This window comes from Rosa chinensis, chromosome 5 (genome assembly GCF_002994745.2).
Source record: "Rosa chinensis cultivar Old Blush chromosome 5, RchiOBHm-V2, whole genome shotgun sequence".
In the NCBI taxonomy this organism is placed as follows: Eukaryota; Viridiplantae; Streptophyta; class Magnoliopsida; order Rosales; family Rosaceae; genus Rosa; species Rosa chinensis.
In genome coordinates this window covers 68,201,066-68,215,055 of record NC_037092.1, presented here as the reverse complement: position 1 = coordinate 68,215,055, position 13,990 = coordinate 68,201,066, and the positions used below count along the sequence as shown (strand labels likewise).

At 38.4% G+C, this 13,990-nt stretch overlaps 1 long non-coding RNA gene across 4 annotated transcripts; it reads right to left on the bottom strand.

Annotated features, from left to right (window-relative positions):
* Positions 1 to 2,697: 2,697 nt before the first annotated feature.
* On the bottom strand, positions 2,698 to 5,159 carry LOC112168476. Of its 4 annotated transcripts, XR_005800370.1 has the most exons (5): positions 4,740 to 5,159; positions 4,196 to 4,252; positions 4,049 to 4,098; positions 3,695 to 3,880; positions 2,698 to 3,091 (listed from the first exon to the last, which is right to left on the bottom strand). It is a non-coding gene; the product is annotated as an uncharacterized LOC112168476 (long non-coding RNA). The 4 variants fall into 4 exon arrangements; XR_005800368.1 differs by having other exon boundaries at positions 4,196 to 5,159; XR_005800371.1 differs by lacking the exon at positions 4,049 to 4,098 and having other exon boundaries at positions 4,740 to 5,158.
* Positions 5,160 to 13,990: the final 8,831 nt, after the last annotated feature.

The following is a 13,990-nucleotide window of genomic DNA, read 5'->3' as shown; positions in this document are numbered from 1 at the left end:
TGGAAGATTCTCATGAGACAGATTTTGAGTGTTGATGATCAAAGGATTAGAGTGTGCCAAAGTATCATTCGAACCCACGGGCCCCCCACGCATCCTAGTTGGGGCCATGGCCTATATCGCCAGAGTGCCACTCTCTTTGGCGTTGGCGCCATGCCTACCTCCGTGTAGGGTGGCACTACGTCCTCTCGTAGGATGTCCTTCCTTGCAGGCATATTTGCAGCAGATATGTGTGACTTCGTCACTTTAACAGGGATCGAGATGAGACATAGTGGGGACAGACCACGACAATTCTTGTCATTCCTTCTGAACGTTCGTGTTCTTATCTCTCCCTAATGACGAGAAGACTGTCTCATCAAAGTGACAATCCGCAAGATATGCGGTAAAGAGATCGTCTAGCAAGGGCATTAAGTGGCGGACAATTGTTGGAATCTCAAATCCAACGTAGTTACCCATTCGTCTGTAAGGATCCATTATAGTGCGTTGTGGCGATGTAATTGGCACATAAATGGCATACTCAAATTTGCGTAAGTACGAGATGGTACCCAGTCACTAACTGTAACGCAAAGGTAGATTGAGTGGCGGTGGGTCGTAGACGAATTAGCATAGCTGCATGCGATATTGCATCACCCAAGCGGATATAAGGATATTGGTGCGCATTATCAAATTTCAGACTACCATGGTAGTTGTTTCGGCGAGACCATTTAGGTGTGTACATGAGAATATGATGTCCAACATCAGTCCCAATGATATGCAATAACCATCAAAAGTCTTCGATGTAAACTCTTTAGCAATGTCATATCCAATTGACTGAATAGGATGATCCGGGGAGTGAGCCCATTGTCATATGATATTTGCTAGGGGTGTAGTATAAGCAGCATTTACGGGTGGACAATGGAACAACACTTGACCAGCGTGTTTGCGTGTCAACCAACATCATGAAATATTTAAGCGTCCACAAGTTGGTTGAATCAATCCACAAAATCCCCATGGATTCTATGTAAGAACAAAATGAGTATTTTCATATCCTTTGCATAGGACGGTCTCAGTCCTAATTTCCTTCCTTAAGGAACGGGCTTTGTAAAAAGAGCGAGAGGCTTGAGAAGCAACCAATGAGAATTTTGGTTGGGCTTGAACGTCTGAAACGCTATTTGAAGCAAAGTTAGTGATTGCAGCATCACCTAGGGCTCCATCACCATAATGGATGCCATCCATGGCGTCATGGATAGGGATTGTGCCAGCCCTGGGCTGGTGGTGGATGGCAGCGGCTCCATAGGCAACGGCAGCGGTCACACTTAGTCCAAGAATCAACTTTTGATTCATGCTTCGTTTCGCTCGAGAGAATGGATGTCTGTGTGAAGTCTTTAGTAGACAGATCATCATATCATGACCAAGATGACCTATCTTATCGTGACAAAGCCAATATATGTCTAAATCTAAGAGATCTTCTCTCATAACTTTATTAGATTTAATAGCTCGAATAGTGACAGAGAGTCCATTACAGAGACACATAAACTTCTCTAAGATGCAATCATTAGAGGTATTGCAAAGGAACTCATTTTTCGTTCTCTACATGCGTTTCTGCATGGAATCCGTTGGCTATTCATAGGTGCGATTTTCCCTTGGAGCGTAGAGAGTTTCTGTGACAGTAATCAAGGTGCCATTTGGCAAGGGGAACTTGGGCTATTCCATGTCCTTGAATTAATATTGATGGCCCAGCCATCGTAGTCACAAAGTAATATGCTCATAATCAAAATGGAGTCATAATGAAAAGAACTTGAAATTTTATTCATAAGTCGACGGAGTACATCATTGTCTCTTAACCATTAGGAGAATCTAATCCAAATGTTAGCTAATGCAAAATAAAGGAAGTCGTTTAACTTCTTTCGGTAACTCCAAAATAAATATGACCAGGTGAGTAGAGAGATGTCGGTGGAGCAAAGCTCGCTTAAGTATTACTTATCTCAAAACCTTCCTAGACATCATACTCATTTTGGACGAGCCTATGTGAAGAAAAACTAAACCAATGGCATTAACTACAAAGTATATGGGAATTGCCTATTACATCTCTTGGAAAAATAAAGACTTAAACAGAATTGGCGATCTATTGATCCTAGCCAAATTTGAAGTCTTCAACCTTCACTCTAGATCATCTTCTTGATCTTCTTGTTCCACATAACACTACGTCAATAATGGCATCAGACGACGCATGTGCTGTTTGATGGGTGGTCAAATAACAGCACAAAACTGTCGTCTGAAGAAAGATAGTACAAGAGCAGATGTCTAAATATCTATTGTCTAAACACCAGAAAAGACAATAGTAGAAAACCATTGCCGTTGTGGGAATAGAAATTAAGTTGGTAGAAGATGAAGACTGGAACTTGTGAGGACAAGTCAGAGAACATTGCTTTTAGAAAAAGTGTTGTCTCTATGAATCTTCAATATCAAGGAATAGATGTTAACTGTTGAGTGGATTTACACAAGACAATCGAAAAATGAAAAAAGAATTGTCTGCTTATATTTAATACTACAGATTTCTCAAAATAACTGATGTTTTTAATTACGATGAACAATAATTCTCTTGTGTTTTCTCTAGTTGGGCACTTGGGCAATTGAAACTGTTTGAAAAGTATTGTAGTTAAATTGTTCATATAATAGTTTTTGAATTCCATGTCATGATATTCCATTGTAAGACAATTGTTAGACAACAGTTTGTATTTGGAATGAAATGGTATGAGAGAGTCAATACATACATTCTGCATATGAAATCTAACCAAAACTAATTGATCAATACATCCAAAAACATATCCATTAATTGACTAAATATCCAAAACCAATTCATTCCATCATCATCCCAACATGAACATACTAACCCTGCCTAAACATAAAGGTCAAAAATATCAAGGCCAGAAACATGACCACTTCCTTCTCTTCATCAATTTCCTCTTCCTTCTTAACAACAAAATATGCAAAGTAGAATCCAACACCAAACTGACCAATCATGCTAAAAACAGGTCCAGCAGCCACGCTGCCAAGGCTTCCATGAATTTCTTGGTGCCAGACCTTGCAATGGTACCAAGGTTCTTGACCAAATCTGAAAACACAAGTAGAGCAAACTCATTAGTACTTCATCGAAACACTGGTCTAGTTTTATTGGCAGACAAGATAACAAACTTAATTAGCGGCTTCAATTGGTTCAGATTACTAAAAGTCTTTTTCGAGTTTTCTAATGGAAGAACATGATTGTTGCAAAGGACATGACTGCTTTGGCGAAGGACATGATTTCTATGTTTCTCTTTGTTCTCTCTCACCACTATCAACAACCAAAACCAAATCCTTCTTATCTCTTAACAATTACCAAACAAAACAAAAATAACAATAAACAAAACAATTATCTAATATATATATATATATATATATATATATATATATATATATATATATATATATATAACAGAAAGTTTTAACTAAAGAAAAATACCACAAAAGTAAGAAAAGAATAAGAAATACCTTATTCTGAAAGATGTTCTAGATATATATAACTTACAGCAAAAAAAACTACTGAAAGATGTTCCAGATGTTCAGAAAGATGTCCTAGATGTTATAGACTGAAATATCTCATTTATAGCAAAAAAAAAAAAAAACTACTCTGTATCAAGTTTGTAATTCATAGATGTTCTAGATGTATACAACTTACAGCAATTACAAGGTCATGTTCTCTCTCTGATTTGTTGATGCTTTTAGTCAATGATTCAGACTTTTCGTAGTGCCCTACAGCATTCCATTTACATTATATCAAAATCACATTTTCTTCCCATTCCATTTACATTATATCAAAATCACATTTTCTTCCCAATGAACCCCTATATTTTGTTGGAGCAATCTGCAAGGTATAAAGTGAGAATAAATGGGTAAACTTCTATTTATATCTGGAACGAATGTAATATAATGCAGAAGAGAAGGAAGACACAGTATAAAACAAAAAGGAAGGAAAAAGAAGCTAGGAAGTACAGAGGAGAAATATCAAAGAGAATAGACTTCTTTTGCATACATTTTAATCATCGAAATTGAACTATTGTCCAACAATTGTCCGCAAACTTCCTGTGAGGAAGATATATTATTACTATCAATTGACATATGAGAAGTCTTAAGCCGCTGAAGAAAACATAAGGATTGGAAGAATGAAAAGAACACTGACCTTGGACGCACAAGCTCCCATCTTGATGTTCAACACCAAACTAGTGATAACGACACACTGGAAGTTCAAAAACCCCTAAACTTTGTTAGTGAAGAGCGTTGGGAGAGAGTATATCACATAATGAATGTTAAATCTTTATAATTTTCAGGCCTCTTTAGCCAGAGGGCGTGATTGAGATTGCGTGATTGACCCAGAGGGCTAAAAGTGGGCGGAAATTTGATGGTCAATCCGCTTATTTATGAAGATTTGCAGAGAAGTGCAAGAAGGCAAATATGAAAGGAAGAACAAGACCTAACAGCAGAGGATCAAAGATACCAGAAATAAAACAAACAACAGTCGCACAGAGACAGACGGACAAAGAATTATCGTTTCCAGCTCAGGAGGCACATAAAGCCTTTGTCCTACCTTATTGAGTAGTTCCTCTCTTGAGGATGGAAGGCTGGACCAATTTCTGGTTTTGGGTATTCGCAAATTGCAGCATAACATACAAATTAAATGATATATGAATCGAAAGAGAAGAAAGGATAAAAGATAAAAGAAAGACCTCCAGGATTGAATTGGATCTGCTCCATTTCTTTGCTTTCGATTAGAGCTGTCGACTTACGACGATTAAAAAGACCTTCGATCGTCGAGGAGAGAAGGAGAGGGTCGATGCCGTCGAGGAGAGATTGAGACTTGAGAGAGAGACCGAGATCTCGAGTGATGTGGAAAGGCCAAGACCATTGTTCGAGGAGATAGAGAAGCGATAAAGCTTCCGCCCGCCGTGCTGCCGTCGTCCACCGTTGAGACCAGGTCACTGTGTTTTGATTTTTGTATCAAGGGGAGTAGGGGACTGAGAGAGAGGTCAGAGGACTGGGTTTGAGAGGACGAAAGTCGAATTCTCAGTGTTTAAGAATACGAGAGTGTGAAAAAGGGTTTTGTGAAAAGGGCGAGATTTAGTTTTTGGTCAAAAAATGGGCGGGCAAAATGAAAGTGGTGTTGATCAAAAATTGAGTTTTGGTTAAGTGTGAAAAGTCAGACAACATAAATTCATATCTATTGTCTAAAGGAGAGTTGCACAACAGATTATAGAAGCAACAAATAATTGTTGTGTGAATTCATTTGTTTAAAGGAAACTTGCACAACAAAACAAAGAAGCAAAAAACGACTGTTGTCTGAACCAAATGAGTCCGACAACATCAAAACTTAATCATTGTCTTAATATTATTTGTACAACAGACACTAAATAACTGTTGTCTGAGTCTAAAAATGGGACAACAGCAAAGTAACAACAGTTGTCTGAATAAGAAAAAGAGACAAACAACAACAAAAATTATGTTGTTTGATTTAAAAATCGGGACAACTTCACACTTATACTGCAAATTGTGTTGACTGAAGTAGTCTCACACAATAGAATAATTCTTGCTGTCGTCTATTACTAAGAGATGACAGTTAAAAATTCTGCAATTGTTGGAAGTGTGTTGTCTGATTGTATTATTGGCGTAGTGTAGTGAGCTTCTCTTACTTCACAATATGCTTTGTAGGCGGTGATAATATTTCCATGAGCTCTACAAATGTGTGCCCAATGACCGGACAGTCCACATCGGGAACATACATCTCTATGCTCAAACTCTATTAATTGAGGCCCTTTGAAAGTGTCATTAGGATGGCTCTTAGTGTTGGTGGCGCCACCAACATGGCCAGAGGCATTGCCTCTCTCTATCTCTCTCTCTCTTTCCACGTTGACCTCTTCGGTTCTGTGTCCGCCTATTTTAGCGGTTACCTTCCTCATTAGAGCGAGAATATGGACCAAAACGTCCAAAATTGTCCTTAGATTTAGGGTTTCACTCTTGGCGCCCTCCCTCAGGGGCATGACTATAATTGGACTCTGGAATATGCTCTGTTCCCGGGGGTATCGAATTATAGTTCTTCACAAGGATCTTATCATGCTTTTTAGCGACATTCATAGCTCCAATGAGCTCATGAAACCTTGTGATCCGTCCTGCAATGACATCGATTCGATAGTTCTTTGCAACCATCAAAGCAGAGACGGGGAAGGTAGAGAGAGTCCTCTCAATCAACATCGCATCTGTGATATCTTTTTCACATAATTCCATTAAGGATTTAATGTGAAGTGCTTCCGAGTTGTAGTCAATAACTGACTTGAAATCACAAAAGCGGAGGCTATGCCATCTCACTTCTAGTTCAGGAAGCAGTGAGTCACGGACATTGCCAAATCTTTCTTCGAGTGAGACCCATAGCCTTCTGGGATCTTCTTCATTCATATAGTCGTACTAGAGCAAATCATCCATATGACGAGTCATTAGGATGATGGCTTTCGAATTATTTGTCTCTAAGGCTGCTCTATTTTCTTCCAAAGTTTGAGCCTAGCCAGTACGCTTGCTCAACCGTTAGCACGTCCTGGCTAGGCTCGAGAATCGTATCCAGGATTCCATCAGCCTTGAGATGCTGGCGGATATCACGAACCTACTTATGATATCCAGAGCCAGTTGTTCCTAATGGAGCGAAGTCCAGTTTGTTGAGATTACTCATCCTGAAAGAGAACAAGAAAAAGGGTTAGTTTCAGAGCGAAAAAGGCTACCACGAAAACATATAAAAAATTTTAGGGTAGTCGCTCCCAAGAAAATATGAATTTCAGAGCGTAATTGCTTCCAAGAAATTAGGGATTTCTGAGTGTAGTCGTTTCCAAGAAATCGGATTCCAAGAGGTATTGGATTAGATCGAAACAATGATATAAGTGGTCGATCATAAATTCTCTACAAACTTGAAGTTTGAAGATCTCAACAAGCTCCAAGTTTGGAGTAAGCACAAACCCCCACAATTCGGTTTTCAGTCTCCCCTATGAAGAAGAAAGGCGGATAGAAGAAGGAATGTTGCAAGTCCTCGAGAAAAGAAGAGAAAAACGATAAAAAAAAAAACTTCAAAAACGGGAACTAATAGAACCTTTAAAACATACCTTGAAAAGTGTAGAAAATTGCTGGAAAAAGTGTCGGATAGTCGCCGGAAAATTTGGCCAGAAAAGTCGTCGGAGCTTATGTGGCACCGGAGATGACGTGGCAGTGGGTCACCATGCTGACATGGCAATGGGTCACGGAGCTGCCTGCGTTAGTAGGCCTGTACCTCTTTTTTTTTTTTTTCCTTTCTGCCAACTGGGCTGCGGGCCTTCTTCTCTTTTCTTTCTTTCTTTCTTCTTCTTTTCTTCTCTCTGGCGGTTCAAGGGTGCAGGCTCTATTTGTGGCTGGTTCCGATCCTTTAGGCCGGTTCCTGAAAAAAAAAATTCCAAATCCTAGGATTGAGGCGCTACTGCTGGAAAAATTTAGTAGCAATTGGAGGTCCAAAAGGTGATGAACAGGTGGAATATTTGTTGCTGGTGGTTTGGAGCTTCCGGTGGCCGGTTTGGTAGGTTTTTGGCCGGTTATGGTCTTTCTGCAGCCGGTTCTGGACTCCTGGTGTGGAGGGCTTCAAGGTGTACGGTGGGGGCCGAAAGGGTTTTGGCTATTAGGTTTTAGGGTTAGAGCGTCGTGTTGATAACGTGTTTAAGGAAAACTGAAATTTGGAGAGAATTGAGTCGTACTTTCATTGATAATAGGGGCCTCTTTATATAGAGAATTACAAAACATAGAGTCAGAGTTGTACAAGGAAAGATAATCGTACAATTAATCGAATATTGATAAATATCTCTGAGAATATCTCTAATTCAAAACCCTATTACAACTAGGTCAAGTAACCTAGAGTTTGGATCAAACACATATTCTTGATTTACTTTAACACTTTTGAATTTGATAGATTTTATCTTTTGAGAAAGGTGTGTGACATTTCTTATTTTGACTGTATAATGTCACTGGTTTTTATATATGTCCCAAAACAAAACCTTATACCCGCACTATTTTTGTTTTCCTTATAGAATCAATGCAGCATTTGGTGATGAATATGCTTGGGAAAAAAAAAATTTATCCTACTCTAAATGAGATACTATATCATATTTATAAAGATAATCAGCGATCAGCACAAGCTTTTAATATAAGCCAGAACTCAGATCTTCCTGCATATGCTTTTGAATGAATAAGATACTCTACACAATCCTGCCTTGAAGACTTGAATGAACTTGAGAAATTAAGCGGACTCTGATTGTGATAGCTGAATTGGCAAACACATAATCTATCAAAACACATATCTGGTTATGATAGCAAAGTTTGGAATATGTAAAACAGTACTATAATGTGTGCTTATGTAATGTATCGAATGTTTGTAATTATTAAGCTGAACCATATCAATGATATATCCGCAGCATCGCATGCTCAGTTGTATATATACTTAATTATTACTGATAAACTCTATATAGAAGCTAAAGTTCTGTTATGAAATTGCAACAAGCAAAGAGTAGCCTAGATTTTCAATTTCAAAACTGAACGATCGCGTGATATGTAGGCTGCATGTAAATTGGAAGAAAACATGTCTTTTATAATTTATATCTTGCTATGCTTGCCATAAATTTGAAGAAAACATGTCTTTTACGGCTTGCTATGCTTAAATTTAGAGATGTTATTTAATGTAAAAAGACATGCTTGAAAACATGTCTTCAATTTACAGCATGCAAAGTCTGATGTAAATAACATTTTACAATATGTTTTTTAGTCTATTTATAGTGGGCAAAGGAGATTGAGAGAGCAAAATGAGGAGATTGAGAAATGGTCAGGTGCTTGATTGTGGAACTAGGTGGCGTATTGGAAATGGTCAGCGCGTTAGACTTAAAGACGATCGTTGGTTACCTTGCCCTACTAGTTTTAAAGTTGTATCGCCTGTAAATCTTCCAGCAGAGTGGACTGTGGCTAACCTACTTACAGAGTCTGGGGCTTGGAATGTTCCTTTAATAAAATCAAGCTTCCTAGATCATGAGGCAGAGATGATATTAAGTATGCCTTTGGGGTTACGAATGATTCCGGATAGGTTGGTTTGGCATTATACGAAGAATGGAAGCTACAGTGTGAAAACGGGGTATTGGGTGGCTCGTGATTTGATAGCAAAAAAGAGTGGAAGTGTGGCTGAATGTAGCTCTTCAAGTGTGTCGGTAGTTTGGAGGAAAATTTGGGCTTTGAAAGTACCACATAAAATTAAACTATTGCTTTGGAGGGCTATTCTTAATTATATTCCATGTGGCCAGAATTTGCAAAGAAGAAAGATAACACCAGATGCCTCGTGTTGGCTTTGTAATGCAGTTGTGGAATCTACAATTCATGTATTTGGGAGTGTCCTCATGCAAAAAGGGTTTGGAAGCTTTCTTTTTTACGTGAAGTATGTAAGGTATGGCAAGAACCATCTCTATTTGATCCTATTGCACATGTCATTGATACCGCTGTTGGAAGTGACTTGGAAGCTTTGGGATTTATTGTTTGGTGGATTTGGAGAAATAGAAATCTTCACCGTCATGGTGAAAGGACTTTAAAGCCAGAGGAATTAGTTTCTGCAGCTGGAGAGTGGCAGCTACAATTTGATGCAGCCAATGCGAAAGCTAACAAGTGTGAACCGAGAAGAGATGTGCAAGGAACAGCGAAGGAGAATCTGAATTTGGAGCGTCATGTTTGGAAACCTCCTGATTTGGGCTGCCTCAAGATGAATTTTGATGGGGCAACGGATGTTAAGAAAGGTGTATGTGGGCTGGGAGTTATTTTCCGAGATCATCAAGGAAATCTACGGGGGGCTATGGTAGTTCCCCAGGTTGGTAATATTTCACTGAGGGTTGTGGAGTCTTTGGCACTACTGCATGGTCTCAGGTTTGCTCTACATGTTGGATTTTTGAGTTTAGAAGTTGAGGGAGATGCACTAACAGTACTAAATGCATTGCATGATGTGAGTGGTGATCTAAGTTTGGAAGGCCATATTTTAGATGAAGTTAAGCAGTTAGTTTTATCGTTTTCTAGTTATAATTGGCACTTTGTGAAGCGTGATTGTAACATGGTTGCACATCGCCTTGCAAAGCAAGCCTTGCAGTTAAGTCAACCTTTTTTGTGTTTGGAGTCGGGGCCATTTTGGCTCCATCAGTATGTCATTATGGACTTCACTTGTGAAGTCTAAAGTGGGGAGAGTCTTCTTTAGAGCTCTTTGTACCCAATATCATTGTAATCTTCATTCTTTAATGAAGTTATTCATTGATAAAAATAAAATAAAAAAAATCTATAAATTGAATTACTTACTCCACTAGCCAAGTTCACCCAAATTTATCAAAATCAAATCAAAGGCTAAAACTCTCACAAATCTCCCAAACACAACTCCAAAATAAATGGTCACCTACCCATTTTAATTTTCTAATGTCGGAACTACATGTAATTTAGATCCAAAAAATCCTAAACAGTAAATTGCATAATCATAGGTTCACTTTAACCAAACTCACCAAAATATTATTCTTATTCGAAAATCAAAGCCCTCAAATAGCTCATTCACTCATTGACATTCTTAAACTACGAGTGGTTTGATCGATCTCTTTAAAAGAGTATATAGAGAACCCATTAAAATATTTTGGTGCAGTAGCAAAACAAACAAACACATATTGTATTCCCTTAAATCCTCAATTGGTTTCTTCATAAATGGAATCAAGATGTGTTCTCTTGTATCAATGGATTGTAATTAAGAGACACATTATATCTTAAATGGGTCGATCTCTAGATAATTAAGCATCTAATCTCTAAATGACTACAAGATAAATTATGTTGGGTAATATTTTTACTCGAATTCATATCCGGATCTATTTCTTGGATAGTCTCTAGCCTTGGTTGTCCTTAACTTTTAATTTGGTCCATTTATTCAAATTTAAAGGCTATTATTAGTCAACGAGACAAGTTATGGTACTGTAATGTTTATCATACACTCATTTTACATCTATTTGAAATATATATGAATCAAAATTACAATATTGAGAACAAAGTTACTATATTCATTTACATTATTTACATATAATTAAACAAAAATTACAACATTGATAATGAATTTGTTCAAAAATTTATAACAAGATTCGTAGGTGGTGTAATTATTATCATTAAGAGAACTAAGATTACACAAAATAGGACTCAATATTACCACTCTGACAACAAATTTGTTGTCGCATTTATAAATGTGTGTATGACATACGAGTATGTATTATAGAATTTTCCTTAGTCAACATCTGACTTTTACTTAATCAGGCCATCTGTATTTTCAAGGCTAACGACACCATTTTTTTTCCGTCAATTTTGTTCTTATTTCCCCCTTCACTTCATTTCACCCTTCCACAGTGAACAATGCCTTTCAGATTTTGTTGATATGTGTGAGTCATTATGTTGACATGTCAGTCATTATTAGTTGACGCGTGAGTCATGTAGAGAATTTGTGTATTCAGTAGTTTCCTTATAGGGATTAGTTTCCTATACTAGATCGTACTAATGTGTAGTACAAGTATAGTACAATAGGGTTTTGTATATATATCCCTTACACAATTGTGAATAATATAGAAGAATTCTCACTCACAAATATTTTCTCTTTTTCCATCTCAATATTTGACTTGGTATCAGAGCGAAGATCCGAGAGGACTTTGTCTCTTTGTTTTTTCCTTCATTCTTCTTTCCTTACACTCTAGGGTAAGATTGTTCTTTCCTCGAATTCGGGGGTTAGGATTGTTTTCTGGTTTTTAGAAGGCTTACTACTGTTTCTTGACTAGTCGATCAATCCCTCTCAACTTGTCAACTTACCTTCTATCTCAATTCGGCTGCACGATTGTTTCTGTTGGTATTCCAACGGCTGGCCTTGATACTCCACTTCTAGAAGGAGGGAATACTAGCAATTCCAGTATTCAGAAAGTTGAAGTTTGCATTCAAAATCAGGATTCTTCCTCAGGTTCGTTCAGAGGAGCAAAATTGAATGGACCTGGGAATTACAGAACATGGACGAAGATGATTTCAGCCCACCTTCATGGAATCCACAAGATGGGTTATGTCACTGGTACCATTAAGGCGCCGACGAATGATCAAAGTGAAGAATATGTCAAGTGGGAATATGCTGATGGACTTGTACTACCAATTCTATACAAGGCCATGATTGATGAGGTAGTCCAATTGATCATTGGGTGTGATTGATGAGGTAGTCCAATTGATCATTGTGTGGAAGATGCTCAATGATCTCTATCTAAATGAATCTGACTTTTCTCAGATCTATGAGTTGTTGTACAAGGCAACAAGGATGAAGTAGGATGGACAAGTAGTTTCAGTGTTCTTCACTCAGCTGAAGAACGTTTGGGCTGAGATTGATCAGCGGCGACCAAACAAATTGAAGGATGCTGAGGATATAGCCTGGTATGTCAAACAGAAGGAGTTGCAGCGTGTGCACCAGTTTCTCAGTGGATTAGATGCTAGACATGACAATGCCAAGGGAGAGCTGCTACGTCGCCAAGAGTCTCCTTCCCTTATTGAGGCGTTTAACTACATCCGTAAGGATGAGTCTCAGCAGGATAGCGCAAAGGGAGTTATTTATGAAATCTCTAGCCTGACAATCTAAGCTAAGCATTCACAAGCTCAAGGTCCACCTCCTGGCTTCACTGCACCACCTTTAGGACTTCGTCCCATGACTCAGGCTCCTTCATTAGTAGCCAATTCTGGGTTGGTATGTCAGCATTGCAATCTACCTGGACATGCCAAGGAGACTTGCTATAAGCTGGTTGGGTATCCAGCTGGATATTTCAGCAAGCCTAAGCCAACAGGACCTTGAGGGAAAGGAAAGGCAGTTGTTTATCTAGTTCAGAATTCGGAGTACCTTGGTATTGCAGGGCAAGATCATACCACAGGCAGAGTTGACAATCCTTCAGCATCAATGGTTGGTAGAGGTACTGGTAAGATTGGTGTGGCTTTAAAAGTTTCAAAATTTGTAGATTCAGATACTTGGATTATTGATTCTAGTACTTCTGATCATATGACCTATGATAGGAAATACTTCATTAGTTTATCCACTCCTAGTGTGTCACATGTTATAAATGCCAATGGTGAGTCCTTCCATGTCCTAGGCGTTGGGTCCATAAGAGTCACACCCACCTTAGTTTTACATGATGTCTTATATGTGCCTGACTTGTCTCATCATCTAATCTTGGTTCCTCAGCTCAATACTCAATCCATGTGCTCTGTAACATTCTTTCCTATGTATGTTCTTTTTCAGGATCTTCTGACTAGGGAGGTAATCGGCAGGGGATATCTGAGGGGAAGATTGTTTCATCTGGACCAAGCATATGCTGGGGAGAAGCCAAGGAAGACTGCATCAGTCACTTTGACTTTGAATTCTAGAGAATGGAATGAAGTGTGGTTATGGCATAGACGCTTAGGGCATCCTTCTTTCAGTGTAATGCGTAAAACTATGCCCTCTTTATTTGTTGGCATTAATGAGTCTTCCTTACATTGTGAAACTTGTGTTTTGACAAAAAGCCATCGAGTCAGTTACCCATTGAGTCTTTCTAATAAAAGTTTCATTCCCTTTGAAATTATTCACTCTGACGTGTTATTTTGTTCACGTGTTATTCACCCATCGAACCCACTATTTCTGGGATGTGTTATTTTGTTCTATTTATTAACGATTGTACTCGATTGTCATGGGTTGCATTGCTTAGGTCTAAGGATGCTGTATTTACTGCATTTCAAAAAAATGATTCAAACACAATTTAATGGCCTTATCAAAGTTTTTCGTTCTGATAATTTTTTTTTTTTGGGGGGGGGGAGTATCAAACTACTTGTCCCTACACACCAGAAAAAAATGGTGTGTCAGAGCGTAAAAACCGTCATCTCTTAG